Genomic DNA, 22,881 nt, shown 5'->3' on the forward strand with positions numbered 1-22,881 from the left:
GGTAAAATTTTTTAATTTTTATTTGTTTTCTTTATGACCAGGTCAGAATCGGGGCTCTCGCATTTGAATCAGAAATAGAAAAGTTGGCTCAAACACTTCGAAGAGAAGCTATTTGGCTCGATAAACAACCACAATCTGACTTTAAAGAAGGATCTTACATCGAAGATTCAGACAAATGACAAATCAAACTATACACCAACTTACAACTGTACTAGATGAACAACAACCACTATGCAAAACTTATCTGACAAGTGAAACAACGTTCGAGTTAAAGTCATGATTAATACATTTATTACCTACTTTCCGTGGCTTGAAAGATGAGAACCCTCATACTCATCTAAAAGAGTTCCACATGGTTTGTTTAAGCATGAAACTAGAAGGAGTAACTGAGGATCAAATAAAACTACGAGCTTTTCCTTTTTCGTTAGACGACTCTACTAGAGAATGACTGTTTTATTTACCTCTAGGATCTGTTAATAATTGGATTGATATGTCTCAATTATTTTTTGACAGGTTTTTCCCTACAGCTCGAGCAATCGAATCAATGAAGAGAATAGTCGGAATACAACAAAAGGAAGCAGAGTCACTCTATGAATATTGGGAGTGATACAAGAAGTTGTGCGCAAGTTACTCACAACATGGTTTGTCTGAATAGTCACTCTTACAATATTTCTACGATGGGTTACTCCTAATGAAAATGAAGATGATCAATTCTGCAAGTGGAGGGGCTCTTGTAAACATAACTCCTTAAAGAGCTAGGGAATTAATTTCGACCATGACTGCAAATTCTCAACAGTATCGACCACCTATGAAACCTATGAAAATGGTTCACGAGCTAAGTACTCATTCATTAGTAGATAAGATTGATGAACTTACTAATGTGGTTAAAAATATGCTTGCAGGAAAAATTAACCCAGCTTGGTTGTGCGGGATTTGTGCCAGGCCAAATCATCCAATTGATTCGTGCCTGATTTTACTTGAGGACACAACTACAAAAGTAGATACCATTGGGAACTTCCCAAGGCGACTTCAAAGGCATTACGATCGATATTCAAACACATACAATGCAGGGTGGAGGGATCACCCAAACCTGAACTATGGATCGAACCCTCAATACAATCAATCGTATCAACCAAGACCACCTCAGCCTCAGTAATATCAACCTCCAAAGTCATTTCTTGAAACTATAGTAGAGAGGTTAGCCATTAGCATTGAAAAGTTCCAACAAAAGTCTTAGGTGGACTTCCAAGAAATTGATCAACAAATAAGTAAGTTAGCAGTTATAGTTAGTCGCTTGGAAAACCAACGAAAATTGTCATCTCAAACTGAGCCAAACCCACGTCAAAGTGAAAGTACTGTAACCGTAAAAGATGGAACAGAGTCAAAACTAGTGCTTGGAACAAGTCGTGACCACGACGTTGAATAGGAAGCTAAACTAGCAGCTTCCATTGAGTCAGTGCCTCATAAACCATTTTTTGTACCTCTCTCATACCCTGAAGGCTCGCCCAAATTAAAAAGGAATGAAAGGAAAAAGAAATCCTTGAGACATTCTAGAAGGTAGAAATTAATATTCCTTTACTTGATACAATTAAACAGGTTCCACATTATGCAAAATTTTTGAAAGAATTGTGCACCGACAAAAAAAACTCCAAGAAAACAAATGGGTGAATGTGAGAGAAAATGTTTTTGTAGTGCTACAAAGGAAAATCACGCCTAAGTGTAAGAACCAATGTATGTTTTCTATATCCTGTAAAATAGATAATATTAGCATAAAGAAAGCCATGTGTGATTTGGGAGCATTTATTAATGTAATGTGTAACCTCCCAAACCTGGCCTAATGTTATGGTCGAATCAAGAAGGTCACATTAGACACCTTAGTGTCGAACCTAACCTAACGATAGTTAAAAACCTTCAAGTACTCCTTTTTATAAAACCATGGTTTCTATTGTTAGCTTTGGAAAACGTCTATTTACTTAGTCCAACCATCCTTAGGCCAAATTAGTGAATTAGGTGAGTTTTTGTAAAACCTTACTAACGGCGTTGCCTTTTAAAAATCATTTTGTTATCTTCTTAGCAGCGAAAATGTACCATTACTAGTCAAATTGTTAATTTAGCCATATATAATGCATAATTCATTTCAACATATTTATAAAAATTTTGTATCTATACCAAATATACGTGTTATGCATGCATGAAAACCCCAAAATCTTGAATAGTCCTAAACCACAGTTTAAATAAAATTTACAATCTAAAATCGAATAATAATAAAATAACCTAAAAATATAATTAAATTAAAATAATATGACAAAGTAAAGTTTGAATTCAGCCGTACATCCACATGTCAATTCTGATCCTAAGTTCGATCCTTACTTGAGAAGTTGAGCTAATGGGGTGAGCTTAACAAGTTCAGTGTGAGACTAAACAAGTATTAAGCATTTATACAAGCCATTTCATAGAGGTACCAATAGCACAATCAAACATTATCAATAATAATTCAAATGCACATGATCGTGAAAATTTTACATGTGAGATCCTACCCATACCATCCGCTACACACCACGAGTTTTCCAGAACCCGTCTGCCAAACTCCAACGTATGTGAGCAAAGCTCGATATGGTAAAACCACCAATAATCAATAATACAGTAAAATTGCCAAATAAATAATTTGATATAATCACCAATCCTCTCGGTACTACAAATGCAGTGCATTGACTACAAATATATGCGTAATTAATATGCCGTCGGTACTCTACGAAACTCCTCCGTCAACCACAAAAACCTATCCTAATACACATGCAATATGTTATAAAATTTCATGCATAATCATATTTCAATACTTTTCACATTTATTCGACATGTTCAACATGTCCTCAATAATCACAAATTTTCAGAAAAAGGAAGCAGTGTTCCCATTTTTAAATTACCATTAAGATGGTATCTATCAATATCGTTCAACTCACATTGTAAAGCCCCGAATTTTGGGCCTAGAAGTTCTGAGTTTTGAGTGTAGGGATAGTGGAAAGGTTGCACACATAAGTTAAGTTGTGCAATTTAGTGGTAGAATAGGCCTACTGGTCTAGTGGTTGTGAGTGTGTTGGTTTGTCTCAGGGTTTTGAGTTCGAGTCCCTGTGTGGGCGTTTTAGAAAACATTTTAGTTATTTTTTATTTCAGTTAAAATAATTATTTTATTTATTTGTCTTTAGTGTTATTATTAATTATTTTTATTTTTATTTATTTTTCTTGGCACGTTATTTTCTTGTTCTGTTTCTTCTTGGTTTTTGTTCTTGTGTTCTTCTTTTTGCTTTTTGGAATCGGTGGTGTTGTGGGGTCGAAGGACCTTGATTTTCTGCTCCTCTGTCGTCTTCTTCGTCATCGAAACAGGTGTGGGACTCAACTCTGACTAATCTACTTATCTTTTGTTTTTTATAAGTGTTGTTTCAGCTTTTCGTGAGAATGCTTTAATTCTCTAGTTTCAGAGCTTTGAAGGCTGAAATGGAGTGCGATACTCTGTTTTCTGATGTGGTTTTGATAATACCAAAGTTGGGGGATAGTTTGGTGGCCAAAGTGGTGTTTTCAGGGCTGTTCTAGGGTGGTTTTATGGATTCTCTGATGGCGGCACACGCCCGTGTGGATTTGGGAAATTAAGGTTTCAGCCAATTCTGGTGCCACACGGCCTGTGGCTGTTTTGGGGATTTTTGTCGAAAATCACACAACCGTGTCCATTGGTCCACACCGGCGTGTGAGTTTGGGAATTAGATATTGAGATTTAAGGTCACACGACCTGGCCACACGATCGTGTAACTGATTTGGGAATTAGAGATTCCATACGGGCGTGTGTTTTAGAACACACGACCGTGTCTGGTGGCCACACGAGCGTGTAAGACCCTCACACGGTCGTGTCTACTTTGCACTTGAGCTTAGTGAAATAGGACAGTATCTTACACGGCCTGATCACACAGCCGTGCCTCTGCACCACAAGGGCATGTGTCTCTGTCACACGGCCGTGTGCTACTCTTCACACGGGCGTTTGGACCCCCACGTAGTTTGGAGTGCTCTACACGGCTAGAGCACACGGGTGTGTGGCCCTATCTCTCCAAACTTTGCGTTTTAGGTCAAATACAAGTGCAAATGCGACTCTGTGTGTTCCAACCCCCGACTAAGCCTTACTGGGGGTAATTATGACTTTGATTTGGGCTTGATATGTGCGCATTTGTGATTGTTTGTTAGATAAGTTGATACTAGATTCGAGATACAAAGGTACACATATTTGATTATGTAACTGATTGACCGGAGTGTGTGTCTCCTTTTGATTGACTGTCTAAATTTGTATTCTGAATTGTATATATCTGACTACATACATACATATATATATGCATAAATATTTTGGGGTGGGATGTTGAAAAGAAGGGAAATTTACGATTTGGCAGTTTGTCTGCATTCTGAAAGTCCTTAATAATACCTAGAAGGTCATGGGCAGTCCCAATACCCTGAGGGTCGTAGACATTATTAATAACGGTATAGCGATTTGCAACCTTGCACTGTACCACATTTACGTTAGCTACGTTACGTACCATTATCTGATCTAGCAGTTATATTGCATGTTTATATCGCGGTCTTCCGCATGGCACCGTACAGCTTACTAATGCCCTAATACCCAAAGGGTCGTAGGCAGTTCCAATTCCCTAAGGGTCGAGGACAATATTGATAATCATCGTTGTCGGGTAACTCGGGATCACGTTTTGTGGAGTATAAGGTTGGATGGGCTTTTCGAGGTCCTACTTGGAGTGCAATAATGAGTGGGTTGATTAAATCCCCACAGGATGTGTCGGGTTGGACGGAGATGGTGTGTTGGTTGGATAGGTGGGTTATTTTATAATTCATTTGCACTCATATGCGTCTGTGTGATTCTGTGATTGCAATATCTATTTGACTGTTTGACTGAATAATTTGACTGTCTAATTGACTGGGGAGTCGGATTGTACTATTTGACTGAAAGACACTCGTGTCTAAAGAAACCTTGTGTGATGGGCTAAGGCTCAACCTATTCTGATTCTGGAAAAAGGGCTTAGGCCAGTTTGTGACTTCTGAGAATTTTTGATATTATGTTTAACAGAGCCATATGACTGTAAAGTTAAATATGGTCTGTTTTGTTATAGTCGCTCTGTAAGTGTGTTCTGCTGCTGAACTATTTTCAGGTTTACTGTATCTATTTCTATTTTGGTAGCTAGTTACTTTGATCTCACACTAAGCTTGTATAGCTTACCCCCTCTTTTGTTTCCCCTTTCAGGTACATTTCGGGATTTTGGATGCTGGACTCGATATGCGGAGGACTCAGACAGTTTTAAGGCTAATAAGTTATTAGTTTGTGGTTTCAAACTTTTATTGGTTATTCAATTTTGAATATAAGGTTTTTAACACTGTGGTATAATTCTGTCTTATGGTTTAATCATTTTATTATTCTGGTTTTTCTTTAATACTCGATGTTAATTATTTTAGGAATCGAATTAAGAATGACTAGTTTTGTAAGATTTTCTCACAATCACTTTGGTGGTCAATGTAGCATTCCGAATTCGGTCTAGACTTTTAGGCCGGGTTTGGGGTGTTACACACATACTTATGAATTTCATTGTGCACCAATAGCAACCTCACGTATAAGTAAATATTTCATGCATTTAAATCATGCACAACCCTAATATCTCAACATTTCATACCATTCAATCAAACATTCTCATATCACATAATATAATTATGCATAAAAATCTCAATTACATATTCATACAGTCAAACTAACAATTTTGCCAACACATTAATCATTTAAGGCTGGAAACATACTTGGTTCAGCCACTAGCAAAACTAATATTTTGGTTACTATTACAAACCAATCAGCAAATTAATTTATCAAATATAATATGACATTTATCATTATCAAACAAATTTTACAAGTTTAGGACCCACACCTTATTTTTCGCTTTTTCGCAGCACCCTAGTGAATCTCATAATTTTCCTTAATAAACCTTTATATGATCCTAAACCAAAATTCAGTATAAATTCAATCAATTTACCACTTAACCAATTCTCAGTTACCCACTTAAGGTTTCAAAACAATTTTTGAATTAATAACTATTTTATGAATTCAACTAGTTCGATTCCTTACCTTGTTTCGATGCGAACCGTACGTACTATCGTTCTTCGGCTTTACGATTGATTCAGGGCGTTTGGGTCAGCACCTAATTCCATAATATAATGGAAAACTAGTAGCTAATAATTATTAAATTCCTTCATTTATCAATCCATAACATATACCCTACAGTTATGTGGAAACAACAATTAATTTTACACTTAATTGCACTTACGTTTCCTGATTTGTGAGTTTCGAATGCCCAAATGATCTAGAACGTTTTTCCCTAATTGACATGAGTTTAATAGCTGATTAGGAGGGTTCAAGAACTCAAATTAAGGCTGAAATTAATTGGGCAAGATTCAAGAAACAAAACAACCCCCTATTCTACACATGTGCACATGCACCACCACCCATGATGGCCGAAATTGGGTTGAATTTTAAAATGATTTGAGACCTCATTAAAATCTAGAAAAATACCTTCAAAAACATTTAAAATCCGCTAAATTCCTGATCTATAAATTTAGGTTTTTAATGGACAAGATTAATTAATAAATTAAAGAGAAAAGAGACCTTACACAAGCTAGTCAAAGAAAATGACAATGGCACTTCCTAGGTGATGTTTGGGATCGATGTTGGAGTTCAAAATTTCATATTTGGGGCTGATTTAACTGAGGAAAAGTATAAGCAATATAGTAATGAAGATGATGCACAATCTTGATGTAAAAAGAAGATGAAGATGATGATAAAATTGGAGATGTAGGCAACAACAACAATAGAGGAAAAAGGGAAAAGAAAAAAAATAAAGATGAAGAGAGGGAGAGGGGGTTAGGGACAGCTAAGGTAGAAGAAAATGGATTAAAATTCTGATTATTTTAATCAAAAAAATTGTATTTATACCTTGGTTTACTAGGTTTGGATGCCAACATATACATAAAAAAAAAGAATTTCATTTTGTAAGAGTTGAAACTTGAACTTGGGAACTTCAACTAACTTTCAAGCTTTAACATTTAATGACTAACCTTTAGGTCAATTCCCTATTTTTTTTTATATATTTCTAAATTTCATGGAGCTAATATTTGGATGTTACATAATGCATTTATCTATTTTTAAACTGCTAAACACGGGTCCTTTGAAAGAAACATAGGTGATTATTCAATTGGTAGATAGGTCATGCGTATATCCAGAAGGGGTGCTAGAAAATGTCCTCATAAAAGTAAATGAACTAATTTTTCCTGCAAACTTTTACATCACCAACATGGAGGACGACCACTCAAAAAATGCTTTTAACATTCTACTCGGGAGACCATTCCTAAGTACCGCACATACAAAGATTGATATTCGAAGTGGAACCCTCACTATGGAATTCGATGGTGAGGTCGTAAAATTTAATGTTTATGAGGCAATGAGCCAACCCAACATAATATCAAATATTTCTAGTGTTGATATTATTGAACCAGTAACGAAATTTCATTTTGAGTATCATGAAGGGGATAAATTACAAATTGTACTTTCCAAGAGTTTAGACCTTAATACAAAGGATAAATTAGAGGAGATAATGACGTTCAGAAAAGTGATTCGGGAAACCATTGTTCTATTGGAGACTCCTTAATTTCCTAGAAGCCAAGGTAAGTACTTTGAACTTTCTCCTTCTAAAATTAAACTGTTGCATTCTATTTTACAGGCTCTAGAGATAGAGCTTAAACCATTACCGGAACACTTGAAGTATGCCTATTTAGGTAATGGAAACACTTTACCAGTAATAGTTTCCAGTAAACTTTCGGGATTGGAAAAAGAAAATTTAATTCAGAGACTACAAAGGAGCTATCGAATAGACGATTGCCATCATAAAAGGATTAAGTCCCTCGAGTTGTATACATAGAATACTGATAGTAGATAACATAAGCCCCAATAGAGAAGCTCAAAGATGCCTTAATCCATCAATGATGGAGGTTGTCAAAAAAAAATTCAAAAAGCTACTGGATGCCGGGATGATCTATTTAATTTTCAAAAGTAATTGGATTAGCCCAATTCATGTGGTACCAAAGAAAACTGGTATGACTGTAATAAAAAATGCAATAGGAGATTTAGCTCTCACTTAAGTCCAAAATGGGTGAAGAGTGTATAGATTATAGGAAGTTAAACTCTTTAACTCGAAAACACCACTTTCCACTTCCTTTTATTAATTAAATGCTAGAATGTATAGCAGGAAAAACTCACTATTGTTGTCTTAATGGTTATTCAGGTTTTTTCCAAATTCTAGTGGCACCGGAGGACCAAGAGAAAATAACGTTTACATGTCTTTTTGGCACATTGTCTTTTTGGCACATTCACCTACATACGGATGTCGTTTGGACTTTACAATGCACCAACCACATTCTAGAGGTGTATGGTAAGTATATTTTCTAACTATATCGAGAAAATAATTGAGGTATTTATGAACGATTTTACAGTTTGTGGAAATTCTATCCTTGTCAAATCTCATTATAATTTTAGATAGATGCTTAGAATTTAATCTAATTCTTAATTATAAAAAATGCCATTTTTTTGTAGATAAGGGATTGATTTTAGGGCATATTGTTTTTGCTGAAAGGATCACGGTCGATAAGGCCAAAAATGATGTTATAAACTCACTTCCGTACCCCACAACTATGAAGGAAATTTGTTTCTTTCTTGATCATGCAAGTTTTTACAAGCGCTTTATTAGGGACTTTTCTAAAATTTCGCGACCCCTCTACAATCTCTTACAAAAAGATAAAGAGTTCGAATTCGATCAAATGTGCAAAGATGCATTTGACATTCTCTAACAAGAGCTTGTTTCAGCTCCTATAGTAAAGCCGCCAAATTAGGACTACCTTTTCGAGCTCATGTGCGATGCAAGCGACCAAAGTGTACGAGTTGTCCTTGGGCAAAGAATTGGGAAGGAACCTCACGTCATATCTTACACCTCTAAACACTAGATGTTGTCTAGAGCAATTACTCAACTACTGAAAAAGAATTATTAGCTATTGTTTTTGCTTTGGAAAAATTTAGATAGTATATATTAGGCACTAAAGTTATTGTTTCCTCTGACCGTGTAGTGTTAAGATATTTGATCGGGAAAAAAGAGGTAAAACCTAGGTTGATTCGATAGATTCTTCTCTTACAAGAATTCAATCTCGAGATTAAGGACAAAAAAGAAAGTGATAACTTAGCAACTGATCATTTGAGTCGAATTCTCTTTTCAAAAGACAACACACCTCTTAAAGATGACTTCCTGGATGAAAGTCTTCTGTTAACTCAGACAGTTTACCCATGGTTTGCAGATATGGTAAATTACCTTGCTATAGGTATTGTTTCTTCCAACTTATCACGTTTTGAAAAGGACAAGCTCAAAAGAGACTCATGATATTATATTTGGGACGATCCATACCTATGGAAACACTGTTCTGATCAGGTAATTCAATGATGTGTCGTAGAAATTGAAGCACAATCTATCATTTCTTTTTGTCATTTTTATGCTTGTGAAGGGCATTTTGGTTCTAAATGCACCGCACGTAAGGATTATTTTGGCCACACATATATCGTGACACTTATTTATTTTGCAAAACTTGCGAGAGATATCAAAAAGTGGGGAATTTAAGCTTAAAAAATGAGATACCCCTAACACATACATGTGTGCAAAATTTTTTATGAGTGGGGCATTGATTTCATGGGACGGTTTGTTTCATTATTTAATAATGTTTATATTATTCTTGTTGTAGATTGTGTATCTAAATGGGCAGAAGCTAAAGCTACCCGACATGCTAATGTTAAAATTGTAGTAGATTTTCTAACGAACTCTATTTTTTTCAAGTTTGACATACCGAGAGCATTAATCAGCGATCGAGGAACTCATTTCTATAAGAAGGTAATTGATACTCTACTGAAAAAGTATGGGGTGACACAACGTGTGACCACGACTTATCACCCACAAATAAACAGTCTAGCAGAAGTTTCAAACCACGAAATAAAGTCGATTTTGGAAAAGACCGTAAAACCAAATAGGAAAGGCTGGAGCTTACGTTTAAACAATGCAATGTAGACGTACCGTACTGCTTACAAGGGACCCATAAGAATGTCCCATTACCAACTCATATTCGGTAAACTGTGTCACCTTCCAGCAGAGTTAGAACATAAGGCATTTTGGGTTGTAAAAAGATGTAACATGGAGTTGGACGCTGCAAGTAATTATCGAAAATTAAAAATACAAAAGCTTGAAGAGATCCGTTGTGATGCATATGAAAACGCCCAAATTTATAAAAATAAAACCAATGCATTTCATGACGAAAAGATATCTCACAAACAATTCTTAATCGATCAAAAAATGTTATTTTACAACCCAACACTAAAGATTTTTACAGGTAAGCTTCGAATCAAATGGCTTGGTCATTTTATTGTTACTAAACTATTTCCTCATGGTGCAGTCGAAATTAAAAACAAGAAGTCCGAGAAATATTTGAAAGTCAATGGACAAAGGATAAAACTCTTTTACGAGAATTTTTAAGTACACGTAGTAGAGGATTTATTTTTCAAAGAGCCGAACGATTAAAATTTTCTAGGTCGTTGAGTTAATGACATTAAACAAAAACACTTTATGGGAGGCAACCAATATTTATCTTTATTTATTTTATTTAATTTTGAATTCTAGTTTAGTTTGAAAGTTAAGATAATACTCTAGAACGTCATATTTTTATGTGCTAATTATATATTTATTTTGAGTATGATGCTAATATTTATGGTCTTTTATCTTTTAGGGACTAAATTGGAGGCAAAAGGAAATTTAAGGGTAAAAAGTGGATATAATGGGCCAACATGCAAAGAAAGAGAAAAGTGGTGCCAAAAATGCAAACATGGAAGACCCAATGACTACAATGCAAAAGAAGAGATTTTATAGCACAAGACTCTATTTTAATTTCAATTATATTAGGATAATTATTAAGGATTTTTATTTAGATTTAAATTTTAGGATTTATTTTCATTTATCTTTATTTATCTTTAATTATCTTTATTTATTTGTATTTATCTTTTAGAATTTTATTAGGAATAGACTAGGTTTTCTAGTACTATAAATAGGGGATGGAGTGGCACATATTTAACATCTCTTTTTTCTGTAAATACTCCCTCTCCCAAAAACTTTGTCTTTTTTGTTCTCTCCATATTTTCTTCAATAAAAATCTCATTTATATTATATTTATTTATTTCCCAAAAATCATGAGCCACTAAACCAATCTAGTCGAAAGTTGTCAAAATTCCCCAAAAAAGATTCATGAGGCTTAGCCTTCTCAACAGGGTATTCATCGCTTCTCCGTATTATGAGGCTGACGCTTCCGTCCATGTCCCTTAATAGGTGATCTTTTCAACTTGTGCAAGGAACGGCCGCTTTGTACGTTTTGAGAAGATTGCACAGTCGGTTCGTTGGCTTTCTGCATCAGAGTTTGGCGAATCCAAGAGACAAAACGGTGTGATATTCGCCGTTGGGAAGTGGTGATCTAGCAGAAGATAGTCCCACAAAAGCGATTATTGGCTAGAGTCAGGTTCCGCCAAATCTTAAGTCTAAATCTTTAGAGCTGGTGGTCGTAGGCGTCCTCTTCCACTATAACTGGCTTATCTTGCTCGAGAAGGGTTACTTAAAAGCCAAGGATTGAACCCAAGGCGGAACGATACAACCGGAGGCTGGAATTTCACCACATAAGAAACTTTCTTTATTTTCAAATTTTGTTTATTATTTTTCCATTTTAACTTCTGCAATCTATTTAATTTCACAATTTCAATTCACTTTAAATTCTGTTTTTATTTTTTTCAGATTCTTAATTCTATTTTTTTTATTTTTCAGGAACGCAGGTTTTCTTGGCCAAGAAATTGTCCAGGATTTCAAGAAACGAGCATTCGTATAATCCGGTCCCTGAGGATTCGACCCTACTTCCCCTTTACTATTATTTTTACTATTATTTTTACTATTTTATAGGGAATAGAATATTTTTGGTGCTCTCAACGACGCATCAATTAAATAAAATATTGTTTAATCCATTTTCTCGCATTATATTTTAGGTACATGAACTGTTTGAAGAAATAAGGTTTTTCGACGAAGATGATATCCGACTACTAGAGAATAAGAGGAGCAATCACCTTCTACTGTAGATGAGCGACTTTATCGCATTGAAGCTCGTCTCGAAACAATAGAAGCCAACATCTCAAGTATCCTCAACATACTATAAAGCAGTCCCTCCCACCGTCCTCTAACCTATTGAATATACACAAGGAGTACATTTTGCCTTAACTTTTATTATTCTTTTTGCATATTGGGAGAAATATGGGCTGCTAAGTAGGGGGATCATGCCATACTTTCTTTTTGCATGTGTTTTGCTAAGAATAATTTCTTAATTCATTTCGAAAATAAATCTCTAATTCCTATGTTTAGTTTACTTAAATAAGCGGGTAAATTGTGAGTAACTATTGCTTACTTGATCAATGAATATTTTGTAGAATTGAAAATATTATGTCTTAGTTAATATTTTATTAATTTTTTTTGTTTTCTTTAACTTGTCTAATGAAAGTACTTGTTTTAATTTCGAATAGCTTGGTTAAGAGTGAAGATTCGAAAATTTAACCAAGTTGAGTAATCGGAATGAGGTGCTTGGGTTGTTATCTCGTTTCGCGTCAAAAGGTTTCGTGACGAGCCGAAGCTTGTAACACTCTGATAATTGAGTAATCGAGATGAGATACTTGGGTTGTTATCTCCTTTCATGTCAAAAGGTTTGATTATGTCTCGAATTCATTGGAAATAATTAAATAAAGAAAACGTGTCAAGTTGAGTAATCAGGGTAAGATGCTTGGGTTGTTATCTCACTTTGCGTCAAAAGACCTGACTGCGTTTGAAAATAAAAAATAAAAAAAAATTGATAAAAGTATATGTTGGGTGATCGTTTCGCATGTTTGATTAAGCTTAAATTTAGTTAAATATTTGAATTTGACATACTATTCGAGATTTTATAAATTGCTTATTGATTAAGCTTAACTAGAAAAGGGGGTTTTGATTTTGAAAAGGATTGACGGATTATTTTTAGTGGATATCATGCTTGAGAACAATCATCAACAAAGTAGGGGGAATTTAATAATAAAATAAATTCGTATTTTAGTATATTTATTTTTGGCTAATTTTAGATAAAATACTATTAAATTTGAATTTTTTCTTATCAGTAATAAAGTTGTGTGCTAAATTCAAACTCTTACAAAAATGGGCTACATTGAAACAAAAAGCAAAGAGCAGGGCTTGATTAAAAGATGGAAGGGTTGAAGATTTTTTTAAGGTAGTTGGATAAAGACTGAATGATTTTTTATATTGTTACAACTATATAATTAGTTTAAATTTAATCTTTAGTTTAAATTTGATTTTTAAATTATTTAGTGATAATATTTGGAATTATTTAATGATAATATTTAACAAAAGTTTAGCTAAATTTTAGTACTAAAAGTGTGTATAAATACCTAGTGGCTACAATAAATTAAACACACACTTTTAACTTTTACATTTAATAAATTCTTTATTTTTTTTCCATTCCTGTGTGATACTCTATTATGCCATTTCAACTCTTTTTCTTTTTCTTTCAATTTTTTGATTATTTGCCTATCAAGCCCTTCCCTTTCTCAATTTCCACAATTCTATTTAAACCATTTATTTTCAAGCATGATACTATTCATGATTAACTAAACTCTTTTTAGCCTTAGCTCGGTTTTCGCTTCAAAAATGATCGTGAGATATGAACCCGCTTAAATACTTTGTAATTTGGTATTCGGTATCTCTCCTATATATGGGATGGTACAAATTCGTCCTTTAAAGTTGATTCAATTTCAATTTGAAAAGCACGTGTCGGGTTGGAATCATTTGGCGTACAGTTAGGAAGTTAAGTTGACGATGTTGTATTTAAAATCTTGTGAACAAATTGGCGTGTTCAATTGGAAAAAGCTAGTTGGATTTCTCAAGGGAGAGAGTGATTGGATTTAAATAACCCATACAGTTTAGACCGTTGATTCGAGTAAAGCTTTTCAAATCGTAAGGCTGTCGAAGTTTTAAATTACGGGTATGTGCCACGTGGTTTGAAATTCGACAAGGGTCAATTTGTAGGTGATACTGGGATCGACTACGAGAGAAAGGATTGACAATTTGAGGGATCCTCGATTACTATAACCAACTTATCGCTTGGAAGGTGATTATATGTGCTTCTAATTTTTCTAATTTGGTGGTGAGTTTATGTGCTTCTAATTTGAGTGCAAAAATATAAAAAAACAATTTCCTTTTTTATTTGTTCTTGTGTTGAGTGATTTTTTGACATTATTCTATTTTAAAGGTGAATAATTCAAAATTTAAGTGCAAAAGCATATCATACAAACTTTTGATTTCAGGCATTATTTAATTTAAATGTGAAAGAATAAATGCTTTGTTTAGGAAAAAGATATTTTGTTATATATTAGGAATAGTGTTTTTTTAATCGTGATATATTTTGGGAACATTATTTTTTATTGTCCTGCACGCAGTGGGAAAATAACTACGACAAAATTATGTTGAGATGCCTTACCTTGTATATATATATTTTTTGGATCCAAATATTTTTATACAATAATTAATAATATTAATTTGAAAAAGAAAACTTATTTATATATAAAAAATATTAAACATATTAATATAAGATGTGGGGTCATTATTAATAAACAATATTTTCTTTACATTTATATAATTTGATTTATTTTAGGGAGTGGTTAAATTTAAATGGAAATAATACATTTTTAAAAAATTATTTTATTTTTTTTAGATAAAAGTAAGTGTCATAAATCTGACTAAACAATACTCTCGTATCTCACACTTATATTATAAATAAGTGTTAATTTTCTAATTATTTTCATCAGCAGTTTCTTCCTTCATGAGAAATGATTTGAAATTTAAAATTATTTATATACAAAACATATTATATGAAATAGAGAAATAATAATCTTAAAAAAAAATATTGATTTAAAAATAATATAAAACTTTACTTACTTTTGCGAATGAATAGTGTTGGTGTTAATTCTAATACAATACTAAGACAGCAACAAACGTATTGATTCTAATACAAAACTAATTCAGTACTAAGACATTGGCATCCAACTAAGATGTTAACATACAATGGTCATAGCTAAAAGTTTGTTTCAAAACACAGGTTTGTTTGTCCAATATAATATTAAGACGCTGGCATCCAATGGCCATAAATTGGTATCCAACGACAATAACTAAAAGTTTGTTTGAGTTTCAAAACATTTGTTTCAAAACGTGAGTTTATTCCAAGCATTTTAAAATAAAACTATGTCCAAGTAATGCACATTTGGTGGCTAAGGGGGGTTAGCAGGGAGGGATCAGTTCGTGGGCGGGTGCCTAATTTTGTGATGATGACAATGGAGAGAGATCACCGGTCTCTGATGCGAGAATACAAAGGGGGAGTGGGAGGATTCTGTCGATCTGGTCTAGTTGGGGTTTGGTTTAGGGAGAGGGAAGCGTGTCTGGAGGGATTTCAGCTATTTCTGTAGGGTTTTTGGTTGGGAGGCTTGACTTCGGAGAGTTTTCTAGGCATCAATTTGCGCTGTTAGGCTTTCGATCGAGCAGATGGAAGGTTTGGATTTAGGATGCTTGTTGCTAGTTGCTTTGGAGCTAGCTTTGGGAAACAACTCTTTTGGGATTTGCGTCTGATTTATTACCTGTTAACTGCTCGAGCTGTTCTTTTGTTTTGTTTTGGTTTCTATATGGGTTGTTTTGTTGTTTGGACTTTGTTTTGCTTGTTTAATACTAGCCCAATTTTCGTTCAAAAAAGGAAAAAAAAAGTAATATGAATTAATTTAAATACAATAAACTTGTACATTTATATTTAAGTATTATATTACTCCATTACCAACATTACTCTTATTAATATTGTCATATGCACACATTGAATTATTTAAATTCACTTATTAACTAACTTATTATTAGATTCAAATATTGAGAGGTCTCTATGATTCTTAAAATTATAATTAATTTATACACCAAGTAAGCCCAAGGATTGCATGGGTAAGAAAACTAGTATTATATAAGTATAATGATTTATTTAATTTTTCACATCTTTTAACTCTTAAATTTATTCTATTTGTCAAATCACTTCAAAATGGATAAAAAAGTTAACATTTGTTAATTTTTGCTGATGTGGCATACACATAAATTGCCACATGGATGGCATGACATGCCATGAAAACAATTAAGTAATATTTTAATATTTTAAAGAATTAAAAATTATTTAAATTATTAAAAATTATAAAAATATTTTTATTCTTTTTTAAAAAATTAATTAATTACTAACATGGCATACACGTGGATTGTCACACGGATGTCATGTCAATAAAGTTAACAACATTAACTAATCTATCCATTTTGAGTAATTTGACAAACAATGTAACTTTAAGGGCTAAAAGAAGTTAAAAATTATATAGAAGGCTACAATGATTTTCTTTTGTAAAGTTAAAGGGTTAAATAAGTCATTATTCCTATTATATATTACAAGGTTTAAGAGAAAAAGCTAATTTATAGACAAGTGGCACATCTATCTTTCTTTTTCTATTTAATTTCTATATTTTCTCTTTTAAAAATAAATTCTACAACTTTTTTATTTTTCATTAAATTTATTTTTCAAAAGTGGTTCTAAATAATTAATTATATTATAATAATATTTATTATTATTATTAACCCTCATCTCACATTGTTTTTTAAATAGTAAACAAAATATTGTAATTAATATTATATTCCATTTAATAATTTCAAAAAAAATTAGATTAAAATAAGTTTTTTGTAAAAGCATTGTATTTTTCATATTATATTACTTAATTTATTATATTTAGCTATTAAAATAAAATATCTAAAAAAATTAATTTATTTTTTCTTCAAAAATATTTTAAATTGAAATTGAATAGCAAAATTTAAACAAAAATAATTTTTTTACCAAAATTTAATCAAATAAAAGTAAAATTCTAAAATTCAATTTAGAGTTACAATAAATGACAAATATAGATTAGTATGATGCTGGCATGATTTAGTGTATACAATCAGCTACAGTTAAGGTTTTAATGCTTGGGTGATTAAAATGAAACCACCTTAAAAGTTTGATGACAAAATTGTAAGGATTTTTTGTAACCAAAATGAAAATACCCTAAAAATTGAGTGACCAACTGCTAAACTAAGCTTTATTTGATAAATATTTTGATATAACAAAGATAATGTTTTTGAATAAAACTTGATGAATTTCAAGAGACAATTCATTTTAGAATATTTCTAAAAGATATATTTTTAAAACTACTCTTCAAACACTTAGAAAATATTTGGAACAAGTTCAAATTAAGTAACAAATTTTTCAAACATTTTTAACAAGTGAAAATTGCTCCCTGAACCAAAGTATCGATACTATAAGTATCGATACCAATTTGAGCTTCAAAATTTAGAAAAATCAAGCAAAAATCAAAAGTATCTATACTCTAAACAAATTATCAATACTCTGCAAAAATTATCGATACCTTTGCTTGATTTCGAAATCGATTCGAGCATCGATGTTTTGGAAAATTGAACAAAAATAAAAAGTATCAATACCCTTAACAAAGTATCGATACCTTTCAAAATTTATCGATACCATGCCTAGTGTTGATACCGCTTTAAGGTTCGATGTTTTGGAAAATCTAAGAAAATTGCCCAAGTATCGATACCCTTCCTTAGGTGTTGATACCTCATAACAAGTATTGATATTTCCTTTATTGTATCGATACTATAGGCTTTAACAGTCACTAAATTTAGACATTAAATGCCCAAAGTATCGATACTTGTTGTTGCAAGAGACATTAATGTACTAATTCTTACATCTTCAGCGGCTCTATTCTAATTCCTACCAATCCGAATGGTTGGAAATAAATTAAGAGGTATAAATAACAACTTTCAAAGCTTCTACAATAACAAGAGAGATTACAAAAGATTATAAGCTATCAAGAAGATCAACAATTCTTTTATCAACCTTTTGTGCTTCAAATTTTCATATTTTTCTTACAAACACTTGTGAGCAACTCTTTTTATTTGTATTAGCTCAAGTGTTTTTATTGTGTGAGTGCTTAATTGAAAAACATCCTAATCTTGTAAGGATTGTTTCTTTATTTGCTTATTTGTTTACTTTTTTGAGAGGGTTTAAGTCTTAAGATTTGGGTAGAAATCATAAGGGAATTGTAAGGTTAAACTTTGTCCTCAAAGGTTGATCAAATTAGTAAATTTGGAAAAATTCTTAATTGTGGAAAACTAAGATAGTGGAGTAGGCAATTGAGCTGAACCACTCTAAATTCTTGTGTTCATTGTCCTATCTTTTCATTCTTGCTTCAAAAAATTTTTAAAAGGCCAATTCGCCTCCCCCCTTGCCTTTTTCGATTGATTGTTCAAGCTAACAACAACTGAGCAGTTTACCAAAATAAAAATAATTAAAGACTTAATCATAAAATTTAAAAATTATAAATAACATTAACGTGAAAATATTAAAAAATAATCTTATTATGTATCATTAAAAAATAGATTAAAAAGACGGCCTAAACAATGATTTATAAAAAAAAAGGGTGGTATAAACTTAATACAGATAGGGGAGTTGATATGCGATTTGGAAGTGCAATGGCGGGTGGGATAGTAAGATGTCACCAAGGCGACTGGGTATTTGGGTATGGCTGCAACATAGGCGTTAACTCGATCCTAGAGGCAGAACTTCGATCAATTGTTGATGGGCTAGAAACAACTTGGGAGAAGAGGGTGTGTTAGCTGCTAATTGAGTGTGAAGTAAGATAGCAGTAGACCTAATACTTTGGGCCAAAATGGTGGGATCGCTGAGATTGGCATTGGAAGTTTGCAACTGGATGACGAGGGATTGGCAAGTAGAGATTCAACATGTACCACGAACAGTGAATATGGTTGCTAATGCCTATACACAAGGCGATAAGGTGTTGCCAAATAGGTTTTTATTTTTTCCCATAACCGCCTTTGGTGGTGCAAGATGTAATGTTAAGGGATAAGTGCTAAGTAACTAGTCTATTGTTATCGATTGAGCATTATAGTTTAAATTCCTTTAGTAACTTTAAAAAAAAAAGTTATATCCTTAATACAAAAAAAAAACGTGGGGTGATTAAAAAATACAAAAAAAAAAATGACATTAGAAATTTTTAACTTTCATCATATAAATACCATTATTATAGATTATTATTAATTGCAAATCTTAATTAATACTTTTAAATTATAATTAATGATATATTAAATAATCAAAGTTATCACTTGCTAAAATTATAGCTAACTACCTAAGTTTCCTTATTTGCTACAAAACTTTAATCCAAAAAATAGTTGTAGTTCTGCTCTTGTATAAAAAAAAATCAAGTTCAAGAAGGGTTATATCGAGTTAAATTACAAAGATAGGTGGGTCGGGTTTGAGATAAATCCGTCCTACCCACCCTCAAAATATTTACAAAAATGCCCCCATGATACATATATTAAGTGTTTGCTTTCTATAAATAAATATATATATAAAAAATGAATCTATTAAGTTTTAAGTCTATACCATAGAAGTTAAGAGTTTGTTCTAGGTAGCAGGATTTTGTCTGCTAAGTGGAAAGGGTTTGTTTTGTTAGGGTTTATTTTTTTTGAAATAGAGGTTAGGAAGTGGCGGGTAGGTTTGCAAAGAGTTCCTTTGCAGGTTTATGCGATCTGATAATACGAATTCAATGGAAAAACGATCTAGCGGGGTTGAAGATTGACGATGGAGAGCAAGAGGCTTGACAACTTCCTAGTGAATCTGAATCTCAGAAATTGACTTATTAGTTATGTCTTGTGCGGTATTTTTTAATGGCCAACGTGGTTTAGTTCTCTGTAATACGAAACACAATGGAAAATTTATGACATCCATTGCGGAGGGATACAAATTTCAAATCTAGGGGAAAAAAGCATTTGTTCAAGTTCTTCCATGAAGTTGATGTGGAACGAGTGTTGAGCGGCACTCTATGGACTTTTAACAATCATTTCTTAATGCTTCATCGGTTAAGAGAGGGGAGGATCCAAAACTAGTTCCTTTGGCGTTTCTGGATTTTTAGGTTTAGGTGAATGATCTCCCACCGATATTTTTTAAAGAATGTGGCAAAGCAGTTTGGAGACTTTATTGGGAAATTTTTGGAGTATGACACTAAATAATTAAGCTAGGTTGTTAGGATATATCTACAAATTCGGGTTTAGTTAGATGTGTCGAAACCTTTAAAGAGAAGGAAGAAGCTTATGATTTCTCAATCCAATTTTGTATATGCAACGTTCTGTTATGAAAGACTGACATTGTCCTGCTATTTGTATGGATGCTTGGGTCATAGGGACAATTTCTATCAAATCAAAATCAATCATGGCATGAAGAAGATAGATTTTGGATGGGATATGTTATTGAGGGCACAATTGACTACGGGATGATGATAGTGGAGAACTTTTTGGCACAAAAATCGGAATGCAAAATTCGAGGAAAAATTGTAGCGAAATGATAAAAATAGACTCATGCTAGAAGATAAACCCTATCTTGGGCTTCAATATGGAAGGGATGTCAAGTTAGGATGACAAATGGAATAAGTTCTTCAAGTGGGTCAGGCCGAGTTGGTTAGACCTTTCCTTTCCCGCATTTGTCGATCGATTGATTCATTTCTTGATTTAAATATAATAGTTTAATTCAATTAACGAATTTAAAAATATTAAAGCACTTAAATTCACGCAATTAACCTTTTAATGACATTTTACACATTTACGCTAAACTTTTACCTTTTATTCAATTTAATCCTTAAAACTAAAAATTTCACAATTATCACAAATTAACTCAAAAATCTTTGTGCCGAATTCTATAAAGTACTTAAACAGCCTATATTTACCACTTTACCACAAGAATTTCATGTTATTGTACAATTTTAACAACTTAGTCCCTAAATTTTAAAATTAACTAAAATCGCTTTACAAAATAGTTCTGTTTAACTATCGAGCTTAATAATCTATCATCAAAGTTCAAGTACATCACAAATTCATGCATGACATAATTATAAATATTTAAAAATTTTACGAATTAGTCTCCAAGTTTGCTAGATTAAGCGATCTCAAAAACATAAAAATCACTAAAAACGAACTCAAAATACATGCCACGCAAGAGACTTAAAGCTTGGCCAAATGCTTATCTACTAAAAAATGGAGTTTTGGTTATCCCCCAAAGACAAAAGAGAAAGATAATGACCTTGTTCATCTTTTGTTTAAATTGTTTATTAATTTAATTACCATTTTAACCTTTTAATTTTAACTAAAATTTCATAATTTAGAACCTTTAAACCGTCGACTATAATAGACAAGGCATATTTACCTTTTAAATCCCTCAATTCATGGTTCCATAACCATTCAATACAATTAAACTAATAGCGATTGACTTTTGTAACTTTTACAATTTAATCCTTTTTACTTAATTAACTATCTAAACGTTAAATTTTCTAACCAAATTTTAATACAACACTATAATAACCCTGTAAATATTAAATAAATAAAAATTATTGACTCACTGGTTAGAATAGTGGTTCCAAAATTATTGTTTTTGATACCACTGAAAAACGGGCTGTTACACTTATACCGAAAATAACCCATCCAATAAACCTCAAGAATTTTCAGTGAATTAGTTTTTGCATGGTTCTATATAAAGTAATATCAATGCCTGTTGCAAATCGCCTCCAAAAAGTTTTAAAGGTATGTATCAATAAAGCCCAAAGTGATTTCGTCCTGAGAAGATTGATTACTGATAATGTCCTTTTTGCCTATGAACTCATGCATACTTTTAAGCAGAGAAGGATGAGAGAGAAAGGAAGCTTGACATTAAAACTTGATATGAGCAAGTTGTATAATAGGGTGAAATGGGTTTTCCTAGAGCAGATAATACTAAAAATAGGTTTTGCTAGCTCATGTGTTGACTTTATAATGCATTATATTAACTCAGTCTTTTACTCGATATGTCTAAACGGAGAGATAGGGGAGAGGTTCAAACCAAAATGGGGATTACATCAAAGGGATCCGTTGAGCCCTTATTTGTTTTTAATATGTAGCGAAAGTCTTTCTTCTCTTATGTGATTAGCTATTTAGGAAGGATTAATAAATGGGGCAAGGGTAAGCTGTAGAGGGCCTTCTATTTCTCATTTATTGTTTGATGACGATTGTATTTTGTTTGGTGATGAGATAAAAAGAGGAACACATAATTTAAAGAGTATATTGCAGGAGTATGAAATCTGCTTGAGTCAGTGCATTAATTTTGAAAAATCATTTGCTTATTTTAGCTCAAATGTATCAGAGCAAACAAGGGAACTGATGTCTTTTATCCTCAATGTCAGAATTTTTAGGGACCCAAAAAGATATCTAGGTTTACCTAATATGGTGGGCAAGAACAAGCAAAGGGCTTTCCAAATTCTAAAGGATCGACTAATGAGTAGGATTAATGCGTGGAATATAAATCATTTTTCACAACGGGAAAGGAAGTTTTTATAAAATAAGTACTACAAACAATCCTGACGTATCCAATGACGTGTTTCCTATTGTCTAATTCGCTTTGTCTTGAATTGGAGAGTATCATTGGAAAATTTTGGTGGCAAAAGAGCCATGGCAAGCAGGTATCCATTGGTGTGAGTGGAGGAGATTGTGT

The sequence above is a fragment of the Gossypium hirsutum genome, chromosome A12, assembly GCF_007990345.1.
Source record: "Gossypium hirsutum isolate 1008001.06 chromosome A12, Gossypium_hirsutum_v2.1, whole genome shotgun sequence".
Lineage (NCBI taxonomy): Eukaryota > Viridiplantae > Streptophyta > Magnoliopsida > Malvales > Malvaceae > Gossypium > Gossypium hirsutum.